This window comes from Coturnix japonica, chromosome 15 (assembly GCF_001577835.2).
Source record: "Coturnix japonica isolate 7356 chromosome 15, Coturnix japonica 2.1, whole genome shotgun sequence".
Classification (NCBI taxonomy): Eukaryota; Metazoa; Chordata; class Aves; order Galliformes; family Phasianidae; genus Coturnix; species Coturnix japonica.
In genome coordinates this window covers 10944771-10954973 of record NC_029530.1, presented here as the reverse complement: position 1 = coordinate 10954973, position 10203 = coordinate 10944771, and the positions used below count along the sequence as shown (strand labels likewise).

At 57.8% G+C, this 10203-nt stretch overlaps 1 long non-coding RNA gene across 2 annotated transcripts; it reads left to right on the top strand.

Moving 5' to 3' along the window:
* Positions 1–263: 263 nt before the first annotated feature.
* On the top strand, positions 264–9844 carry LOC107321106. 2 transcript variants are annotated; one of them, XR_004309024.1, is made up of 3 exons: positions 264–517; positions 1249–1324; positions 3240–9844. It is a non-coding gene; the product is annotated as an uncharacterized LOC107321106 (long non-coding RNA). The 2 variants fall into 2 exon arrangements; XR_004309023.1 differs by having other exon boundaries at positions 1249–1572.
* The last annotated feature ends 359 nt before the right edge of the window (positions 9845–10203 follow it).

Sequence of the window (10203 nt, the reverse complement as noted above, 5' to 3'; positions counted from 1 at the left end):
AGCAACGCTCCAGCAAAGGAGAGAGGGAGGAAGAGAGAGAGGGAAAGAGAAAGGAGGAGGGGGGGGGGGGAGAAAGAGAAAGAGAAGGAGAGAGGAGAGGGAGAGAAGGAGCCTCTCAGCTCTGAGAATTCCCTGTGAGTCTGTGCTCTGCGTGCACCAGATTGTATGGATGTGTTGTGGGTTACAAGGGAGCTGGAGCCTCCTTGATTGGCTCTTTGACGCTTTCGGACCAATTGTGTGGCTCCATAGGCGTGGTTTTGACAGGTCGAGTGGAAGGGGGACAGAGCCGAGTTATAAAAAGAAGGTGTCGGAAACTGTAACGCTGCAGCAAAGCATCACTAGTACTCCGTGCCGTGTGAATATGTCAACATGATCAGAGGGGAGGGAGCAGGCGGCACCGGGCCGGGCGGCCGGGAGCCGCCTCTAGGGGGGGTTCTCGGGGCCGCCTCGCCCCCCGCCGTGCCCGGAGAGCGGCCCTGGCCCCGGAGAGATGGCAGCTGGGCGCTGCCGGCGCTCGGTAGGAGCTCCTGCCGCTGCGGCTCCCGGCAGAGCTGGGGTGGCGGCGGGGGGGGGGGGGGGGGGGGGGGGGGGAGTGGAATGGAGGAGGCCACCAGGCAGGGTGAACAGGGGGTCCAGCCCCGGGTGCCCCCACCACACCTCAGCCACACCGAGCGGAGCTCTGGCCTGGCCCGCAGGGGTGGCCGGTGGGGGGAGGCGGCCGCGGGAACCTCGGTGTTCTCCCCCTCACTCCCATACAAAAATTAAAAAATAAAAATCCTGGGCCTCCGGAGCCCCTCGGGCCGCACACCCGTCCCTACTGCGCCGCTCCTGTCGCCGGTTTCCGCTGCCCCTCTGCCGCCGACTCGGTGTCCATTCCCGTCCCCCCCACCCCCCCCCCCCGCCCTCCGCCCCGGAAAGTCGCTGCTTTTAATGCAGAAAACAGCTCAAGACCTGACCTCGGGCTGTTTCCCTCCCGATTGCCCCGTACCCGGGACCGAGACCCGGGTGGGAAGCGGCCCGGGAGACCTTGGCTGTGCGTTTCGGCCCGGCCGCGGTCCTCGCGGGGTGATGGCTGCGTGCAGCCGGGGGCCGCGCTCCGCTCAGCCTGGCGGCTGCTGATCGCCTGCGAACGGTAAAGCACCACCCCCACTCCCCGACTGGGAAGGGCTGAAAAATTAAAAAATAAAATAGAATTATATATATATATTAAAATATATATATTAAAAAGCGTTCTTTCTTTCTGTACAGATGGCAGGAGTGCAGCCGTTCGGCTGGCCCCGGCGCCGAGAGGGTTAACGCTCCCACACCCCTCCTCTTCCATGAGGTGCGCGGGGAGGAGACGGGAAGTGTGGCTTTCCCCGCGGCCGGGCCGCTGTGCGGGGCAGCGGCGGGCGGGGGGGGTCAGGCCCGGTCCCCCTTCTCGGTCCCGCTCCCTGCGGGGCAGCCCGTACGTGTGGGTCCCCGTCTGCCCCGATTCGCCTGCCGAGTTTCTGGGATTCGTGTTCCCGGGAGGGCGGTGTCACTGCGGGGGCAGCGAGACGGGGCTCGTGCGAGTGTCAGCGTGTGCGGGGGGTGCGTGTCCGTGGGTGCGCATCTGCGGGTGGCCGTGCGTGTCGGGTGGGGGCGTGGGTTCGCAGGGCACGCGCGTTTCGGGTGGTGCCAGGAGGTGCCTGATCCCCCCCAGGGGGATACTCCCGCTCCCCACGTCGTGCCTTAAAAGAGGGGCTGATAATCCTGCGGGAGAGGAGCGGGGAGAGCTGCCTGCGCGCAGATGGGAGCGGAACCTCTAAAGTGATTAGCTCTTCTAGCATTGCATTTTTGACGCACATGGTTAAGAGCGCTTGGCGCCAGCTTGGTGAAGTCCCTGTAGTAACCAGCGTCTAGGATCGTTTTGCATTCACCAAAATATCTCCCCTTCGGTAGGGGGTGGGGGTGGAAGGGAGAAGGGAGGAGGAGGGAGGAAAGGAAGCGGGAGTAATGCATTCAAAGAAGATGTAGGGAAAAGACAAGGGCGGGGGTGGGGGGGAGCGTGATGTATTTCAAGGAACTAAGAGCTTAGCCGCCCGTGCAGCGTTCGCCTCGGCTGCGCGGAGGAGTGAGATTTCCCGAGAGCTCTGCTCGGAACCGGGGCATGGGCTCCCGCCTCCAGCCGCAGCGGGTAGCCCAGAACCTTCCCCTTCTGGAACCCACAACAAACGCCCGAAGAAGTTGTTGTTTGTTGGTAGAACGGCTCAGAGAAACTTGGCCGCAGTTTGCCCCGAGCAGGCCGCAGATGTCTGCCGGGGACCGGGAGGTGCCCGCAGGCTCTCGTAGGACAAGCGCAGCCGCTCCCAGAGCCGCCTCGCCCCGCTCCCCTCGCCCGCCCCGCCGGTACTCGCCCTCGGGGCCGCGGTGGAGGCCGGAGCCTCTGGTGCCCTCCGCGCCCGCCCCGTACTTTGCTCGGCACCCACCCGCACGGCGGCCCGCGGAGGGAAACGAAGCGTTTGCCGCTTATGATTTCCAATGTCAGCGTCTGGCTGATGGCGTGCAAACTTCCGCCAATTCCGAGTGACCTCCCCGACGAAGCCCCCTGGAGACTCGTATTATGAAGGGAGGCTGCACTAATCTAAGATCAAAAGCGGGAAGGTGCGAACAGCCTTTGTCTCCCTTCGGCCGCCTCGTTCCCCCTCCTGTGTGTGATAAATCTACCCTGGCGCCGACTGCGCGCTGGATGATTAATTTGCAAGCAAACAAAAGGGGACCTGATGGCCAGCCATCTTAGTTAAATATTGGCCAGTGGTTCCAGCTACTTGTTAGCCGCCTCTTTGCCAGAAACAAATAAATAAGAGACGCGCGGAAATAAATAAATAAGGAAGCCCGCAAAAAAACGAAGAGCGAAAGGGGAGGAAAGAGTAAGGAGGGGAAAAAAAAAAATTAAATAAATAAAAAAGATCAGAGCGAAGGGCCGGGAGCCGAGCAGAGGTGGGAATGGGAATGGGGCTATGGCAGGAGGAGGCCGGGTGATAGCATGCCGAGATAGCCGGCTGCCCCCGGCCCGTCTGCAGGCCGCGCTGCACCAAGGCCGACACTATCTTGGAGCTTCAAAGAGCCGTGAAAGGTCCCCGCTGGCTCCTCGGGCCGCGGCTCTAATCTCGGAGCGCAGGAGCCAAAGGCCGGCGCTGGGGGAGCGGCTCGCCGGGCCCGCGGCAACCCCGGCCACTTCCCGAGCTTCATCCCTGCTTTTCCCCTGTTCATTGCAGGCCGGAGGGAAAGCAGAGCTGCCCTGGTTGCTGAGCGGCTGCGAGAGCTCCGCTCGCTCAGATTTCGCACTCCTAAGCAACTTTTTAGCTTTTGCACGAGAAATCGGGGCGTGCGGCAAGCCTCTGCCGGTGTCCCGAAGAGCCAGCGGGAGGGAGAAGGCAGAAGGAAAAGAATGGCAGCGCGACTGATGAACCCACACGTCCTCTCCCAAGCCTGCGGGAGCCACTCCAAGGCGTGTGTGCGTGCTGCGAGCCTCGTGTGCGTGTGCAGGGGAGGCTGCGTGGGTGTGCGCGCCCCGGGGAGGGGGGGCCGTGCACTGAGTGCACCGTAAATCCGTGATGCAGCTACTAAAGCCGGGGAGTCTCCTTGCACCCCGTGTGTACCGGGCTGACAGCGGTGCTAGTGGGTGCTGTGCAGGAGGGAGCAGGGCCAGCACGCACTGCAGTCCTGCACACCTCCCCAGTGGGACTTTCCGTTCTCTCGATGTGTTTTCTTACGGCACTGCAAGTCCGAGCATCCCAGGCGCCTCCATCTCCTCTTGCCGCAGCTTCTGCTCGGCCCCCAGCCCTCGGAAGGCAACACGCAACCGCGGCTGGGCTATGTTTATCCCAAATAAAATGCAGTCGGCTCGTTTACTTTGGCAGTTTTGCAGTAAATACTCGGGGTGCGTCGATGACGCGCTTATTCCGAGTGCTGCTCCCCTGTCTGTGCGGGCTGCACTCGATCCCAGAGAAAGGTGTCAGGAGCTGGGGCCGGTGCTGGCACTGCTCCATCGTGGAGCGGCACTGCAGGCCTCGGGCACAATGAAATGGGTCTCTATGGGGCGAGTCTGTATACTCAGACCTCATGAACTGCTGCGGGGGAGGGAAAGGGGTCACCGTGACAGTTCTTTGCTTTCCCTTGGGCAGAGCTCTTCCTGCAATGGACAGCTGAATTTTAGCTAAAGCCTGATCTAAGTGCTCTGCAAAATAACCTGCCCGGGTCCAAAGGAGTGTGGAGAGGGATTGGAAATACAAGCAGGAAAACAAAACAAAACAAAACAAAACAACACCAACAAAAAACAAAAAAACAACAACCAACAAGAAAAACCAACCCGACACAGATTTCTCTCTGGCCAGGTCACCGGTCCTCTTAACTGGGACTTACAGGGCTGGACGGAGCCGAAGGCACTTTTACACACACCTCAGGGCATCAGAAAAAATGCAAGTGAAGAGAGTGGTGGAGAAAGGTTCTCATCCTTCACCCGTACCTGAGGTGTGTTCCCGCAGGAAAGGCTGCAGTGTCCCGGCACAGCCCGGCACAGCATATCACGGCCCGGCCCGGCCCGGCTCCGCACTTCCCGGCCTGGCACACGGCCTGGCTCCTGCTCTCTGCCAGCAAAGCAGCCAGCTGGGACAACGGCTCACAAACACAGTAACCACTCATATCCCTGCGGCAAGACCCGCTGTCACCTGGTCTCCATCCCCAAACAGCTCTGACGCTCTCCAGCCCCATCCATTTTGCCTCGGATGGGAGAAGAAAACCAGAGGGCACTCGGAGGCGAATCCCTACCCCAGAGTCCCCCCCGTCCCCGAGCCCGGGCTGCCCTTTCCCCCAGCCTTGATCCTGGAGTACGCTCTTAGCAGAGGCGCAATGAAAGTCCTGCTCTCCGCCTCCCCCCCCCCCCCGCAACCCGCCCCACATACACACCTATCCTTCTGCTCCCACCACTGCTGGCTAAGCAGAAATTGTAAATAGAGTTCACTATTTAGATAAAGATTTTATTTATTCATTTATTTATTTTTTAATATCCAGGCGCATACACACAGTTTGCCACTCAGGAAGTAGAACTAATTGTCGTTTCCTACAGTCAAACAGATCTATCTTTTCAATGCTGTCTGTGTGTGTCTGCATGTGAGACAGAAAGAGGGAACGAGTGGATACGTTTATTCAATTATTTAAACACACACACACAACACAAAAACAATCCCGAGGTGGGACGAGCCTTCTCGAAGGAGCCCTACAGCTCTCCAATGCGGCATTCCCCCCCCACCCCCCACCCCCCACCTTCGCCTGCTCCCTGCAGACCCAGGAGAACAAGGCACCCGGAGAGAGAAACCGATTTAATCTGCTTTGACCATCGGCCGTGTTCTTTAACAACCCAGCCCCGGAGCTGGAACCTTGCCCACCTCCCCCGGGGTCTGCTCCGATCCCCGCCCCCGGGCACCCCCTGGGCACCCCCGAGGCACCGGCGGGCGCCGGCTGCAGCGGAGCACGGAGAGAAACCAGGAGCCTCCAGCACCGGCGCTGCCACGCTACTCTCCCATTTTCTTCGAGATGCCACGGATCCACCCGGCGATCGATTGATACCTCGGCCCGGGGGAGAATGAGGGGGTGGGGGGCAGTGGAAACAGCTGTTGCAAAAGGACATGGTAAATCTAATAGGGGCTACTGTCAATAGAGAAATGACAGAGAAGAAGAATTGGCTTCTTAAAGTCTGCTGAACTAACACTCATCATGTAGCCGCGGCCACGTATTCTCAGTCGGAGCCTGGTATCCATTACTATTTTCCTTACTAGGTTTCAATTAAAGAGAGATCTAACCCCCCGACGCACGCCCCCTGGCAGGAGATAAAAGACAGGCGAGGGGAGGCATCGGACACATCCTGTCTGTACGCCACGTTTGTCACCAAAGCCGAGCTGCCGCCGTGCCCCGACCAATTCCCCCGGCCGGGTAGGGCTCGATCCCTGCGGTGATCGCAAACGGAGATGTGCGACGGTCCCAGGAGCCGTGCATCTCCCCATCTGTCTTCGCCCTCCATTCTCCTTCTCCCGTTTTCCCATTATGTTTAACCCCTCTCCTCTCCTGCCGGACGGAGAAGCTCCGAGCTGGGAGGCTGCGGGTGGCTGCTCTGAGCAGGGGATTCTCGGGGTGACACCGTCGTAGTAACTGCGTGTCACTTGTTCCCTCTCGAGTGAGATTAAAAGCGCAAACTTCTCGGCACCGAAAACACACACACAACCAATTTAAAAACCTGCCGATTTTCTAGGGGAGAAGGGAAGAACTTCATTTAGTTTCAGTGCCCTGCTGAGAGGGGGAAAGGTGGCTGGGAACAGTTTTTCCTCCTCTGTCTCGTCCCAGGTATGTGCCCGAAGCTCCAGCGCATCTATACGGGGGCTGCGAAAGGCACCGAAACGTACCAAATTTTCCCTTACGACTTGGTCAGTGTCAACCTATAGGTGACACAGGACGTGCCGGGGTGGGGGTGGGGGGGTGGGGATGGAGAAGGAGCTGCGGGCTGTGTCCCACCGGCGCTCCATAAAAGTGATATTGGAGGAGGAAAGTCCTTCCATCCTCTCCCATCGCTTTCCAGCTCTCAGTGCTGCCAGGGGATAAATCGCTGCCTTCGGGGCTCCAGGCAGTCTCACCGGCAGCCTCGTCCCTTCGGCATGTAGGGGAAAAGCTCATTGCTCTGCACTCACAGGGATGGAACTTAGCGAAACCCTCCAGAGACCGTCCCCGTGGGGAGCAGAACGAGCTGGGAACGTTTATTTATGAAAAGGCTCTTCTCCGTCTTTAGGGCGTGGGAGGTTTTTTGCAGCTCCGTTTTATTTTAGTTTAGAATTTTGACCAAACTTTAGACTGATATTTGGAAAGAGTGAATGCGCACACATGGGAAAGTGAAAAAACTGGTCCTTCGAGGTCACCCGCGAGAAGGAGATGGGATCTCTACCCCCTTCCAAAAGAAAAGAAAAGTATCAGAAGGGGAAAGATCTCATGCTTTTATAGTTTAAAATACTATGAATGATTTGCTTTTAATGGCACACGTGGTTGTAAGGAAAGAGAGGCTCTGTTTTCGATCTCGCGCTTGCTCCTCGCTTTTCTATAGGTGTGTGTGGATATACGTGTGCTTTGCAGCCCTCACCTGATGGCTCTCCTCGTCACCCCACCCTCCTCCCCGGACCCGCAGCACGTTGCAGGCCACTCTCTCCCACCGCTGTGTCCACTGCAGGGATCCAGAAGCACGGGCACAGCCGACTCCTACCACGGCGTTTCTCCAGAGCAGCGGGGGTGTTATGAACACTTATTAAACCCAGATGATCTGAGAGTTGGGGCATACGGAAAAGATTTCCAATTAAAGCCGAGAGCAGCCAGCTTCGCGTCGCAGGTGTAAACAATATTTGTGAGGCTCTCGCTCCTCATCCCGGAGCGGATTCTTCCCCTCGCTGTATCCCGCAGGAAGGAGAGGGGAAGGGGCCGCTTCTCGCTCCGGGCCCCATTTACCACCTCGCTGGGCTCCCCATATCGCTCAGCGCGCACTCGGGCGGCTCTGTGCCTGCAGCCCCCGGCCCCGAATCTCCTCCCCTCCGCTCACCTGTTGCCGCAGCCGCTTCTGTAAAGGCAAGGATTAAAAAGGATAATTCAATAGCTCCGGTCTAGGAAAGCGGCGGCGGTGTTAAGTGACACGGGAGGTGGGGTGACACGACACGCGGGAACAGTGGGCATCACCACGGGCTGCTGGGTACGCGCTCCTGCTTGGAAGAAGTGCTTTCTCACAACTTTGATGCCGGATTTAGGGGGATCTGGGAGCTCAAATGCAGCTGTGAAGACGTTTCCCAGTTCGCCGAGAGCGTTCGGGTTCACGAAGCATCTCGGGGGCCGTAGGGGCGGCCCCCGAACAGCTCCAGCCTCGTTAGCGAGACCGGGCACGCTCGTTTTGGAAGATCCTGTTAAATAACGGAGAAAGCATTCACGTATGCTTAATCCAATGTTTCTTTATATACCATTTGGACAGTTGTCTCGATCCGAGGTCAGGAAAAAGTCCTGCTCGGTGGAGACAAGAGGCTGACAAGGTGGCAGGAGAATGGGGGGCTTAGGGAGCGACTCGGTGGTAGCGCCATGTAGGCAGCTCTACTTCTGAAAAACACGGGCGCTGTTGGTGCCCGCCGCTCGCGGAGCCGCTCACTCTGCCCCGGGGCAGGTTATGGGAGGCACAGTCCGTACAGCTCCTGACCGTCCGTACCCGGCAGCGAAGTGAGCAGAGCGGATTGCGAAAGACCGTGCGCACTGGGATGTGGAGGGGGGTCTAGGGGGAGGGTGGAAGGAAGAAAACAGAAGAAAAGCCTGTCCCAAAGAGCTGAAGTGGGCAGAGTATTACATGTACAAACATCCAAACAAGATTGGAGCGGTACAAAGCGTCGGAAAATCCAGAGCAGCCACATAAAAAGAAAAGTTAAGTAGGAAGTGGTGTAAAAGCGTTGTCGTTTATTTCGCCTTCCCTTCCAGATGTTCTGCATAAAGCTCTATCTGTAGGGAGGAGGGAGCGCGCCCGGCAGAAACGAGCTCCGGGAGCGGGTGCCGGGGGCTGCCCGGGGCTGCTCGGGGCTGCGGCCACCGGATGGCGCAGCCACCGCCCGCTGTCACCTGCGGGACCTGCGTTCACCTGTGGGTGGCCCCGGGCCCTCCCAAGCTCTGTCGGGGTAGCAGAAGTTGGTGCGGGCACGGCGCAGCACCGACCCGGCCCCGGCGTTTTTATACACCGGGTTATGGGACCGAGGGACTCGTGGAGTTCGGAGTGTGGCCGTCACGCTTTGCTGCAGGGGTAGGGAGGAAGCCCCTGAGCTCCGAAGCTCGTCTCGAGGGAGTAGTAACGCGTTGGGGAGAGAGAAACGCAGAGCTGAGTTTAAAGGCTGGAAAGGGAAAGATCGATCTTTGTGGAACAGCTGGGCTGAAAGTATCTGCCAGAGCCCCTTGCACTTAGGGCTGGAGGAAGGTGGTTGAGAACTAATATCTCAAGTGACATAAGAAGAGAACAAACATCCTGCCAAAACTGCGTTTTGTCCTGTGTCGCTCCCTCCCCCGAAATACAGAGCCCACCCCCCCCGCCAATTCCCAAACAAATAAATCCAAAGCCAGGTCTCGCTGTCACCGGCCAGCAAAGAAAAACTAAAAACTCGCTTTTCATGAGCGCTGCCCGCTCTGGGAAGAGCAAGGAAGCAGCCCAAAGCCCCGGACAGGTGCCTTCATGTGCCCTCCCTCCCTCGCCAACGAATCTGCAATCCCAGCCCGCAGGAAAGCGCTAAGGACAGTAGCAGGGTTTAAACACAGAGAAAAGCCTGTTTGCTGCTTTATTAGTGTTGAGTCTACTCTAATTACGGGAAATCGCTGCTCTCGGTCTGAAACGACGTGTTATCTTGTGCTTGTAAAATACATTTCGAATAACTCTTCTCTGTCTATAAAATACAGTGGACGGAATATAAATAAACTGCTGTCCATTTGTTTAATGCTATTTTAGCCAAATTGACTGGCCGGATTAGAATTCGACATAAAAGCTTTAAGTTTGCAGAACGTCCGCGCTGCAACGTCTGGGAGACAGGACTCTGGCTGCTGCGCGACGGGCACGTTAACTGCATTAAAACCTCTCCATACATTTTCTGGCTTTTGCTTTTCTTTCCCTTTCGCAGCACATCCACCCGCTCTCCCCGCCTCCGGGCGCCCGCGCCTGTTTTTCTCCAAATGAAGTATTTTACGTGATCGATGGAAGGAGTCATTTGGCCCATAATTAGGTCAATAAAATCAATGTTTATTCCTCGGATGGACTGAAAGCTAATAAATTCCTCTTTTATATTCGCTCCCTCCGAAGATCAGAAAAGAGCTGCCCGGCCCCAGCGTCGGAGCGGAGCGCGGAGCCATCCCCGAACGGCAGCCATCGCCCGGCGGCAGCAGGAATCCTCCCCTAAGGCACTTCTGCGTATCCCTCCCCACCTCCAATCCCTTAGCCCTGCACCCCGGTGCTGTTTGTTTTCCAGCATGGGACGTTTCACAGCGAATCCAGATTTGCTCTAAATCCCCTCCAACGCGCGCTCCCCGCCTGTCTCGCAGATCACTTCATTTCACTTGATTCCCTTTGGAGTCCCCAGGGGAGAAAAAAGAGAGAGAGAGAGAGAAGGAGCGAGGCTTTTCACAAGCACCAAGGGGAGGTTT